Below are 1,077 nucleotides of genomic sequence, written 5' to 3'. Positions count from 1 at the left end.
ATGCCACATTTACCAATGTAACAAACCTGCACGTGTGTCCTGGAAATTAAAATAAAATTTAAATTAAAATAGAAATTGCCAGAATAGGCAAATCTAGAGAAACAGAAAGTAGATTAATGGCTGCCTAGGGTCAGGGGTGTGGGGGTTGGGGAAAAAAGAGAAGTGACTACTAATGGCTATGGGGGTTCTCTGAGGGGGAACGACCAAAACGTCTTTATGCCACATATGACTGTACTTAATAACAGCTGCTTAAGTTATTAAAATGAAAAGGATAACTGATACACATTTGGATCTTCGATACTATGCGGTCACTTGTCTATGTTGCCTCCTTGAAGCATCACAATCACTTTGAGGCGTTATTAGTTTGGTCCTATTGACACCAAAGGCTAATCTATAAACTAACATGCTACACTGCCTGTAGTGGTGAAGTAGACTTGCCGTGAAGTTTGCTTCCAAAGCTGGGTGTATGAGTTTAGTGGAGTTGGTGTTACCCATTGCTTTATGGGTTTGAGATTGGTCTTGCAGAAACCCAGGTGGAGAAGCTCTTGGTTGAGGGAGTGAAAAATTACTGAAAGGATAGATGAGTGCATTTGAAGGATCATACTTCTATACAGCATGTTGTTGAGCCTCTTGGAATAAGAACAGATACAATCAAACCGAGTCACCCAGTCCTCAGTTGTACCATTCAGTAAGCAACAGCACGCCATGAAGTGTGCTCACTGCTGTGGGGACACAAAATATATCTCAGGCACAGCCCCCGAAAACGGATCACTCTAAAGTGTACTGGGAAGCAGTGACTAATTTAAGTGTCACAACTATCAAGTATAAAACACAGTAAGCCATTGTGTTTAATTGTGTATGAGTGTTAAATATTAACATTAAAAAAACCTGCCAAGTCCACCTTCAAAGTTGATAATGGCATCCAAATAAAATAAACTTTAGGAGGGTGGAATATATGTTTAATGTTAGCAATTAGACCTCTTAATAATTACATATTCTTTGCTTAGAAATTTAATTTAAAAGTTGGGTATTTGGGTTAGTTTTTTTAATAAGTAAACTCTTATAAAGTAATGAAAT

The sequence above is a fragment of the Cebus imitator genome, unplaced genomic scaffold (genome assembly GCF_001604975.1).
Source record: "Cebus imitator isolate Cc_AM_T3 unplaced genomic scaffold, Cebus_imitator-1.0 Scaffold1031, whole genome shotgun sequence".
In the NCBI taxonomy this organism is placed as follows: Eukaryota; Metazoa; Chordata; class Mammalia; order Primates; family Cebidae; genus Cebus; species Cebus imitator.
Note: the sequence above shows the minus strand (reverse complement) of the source record.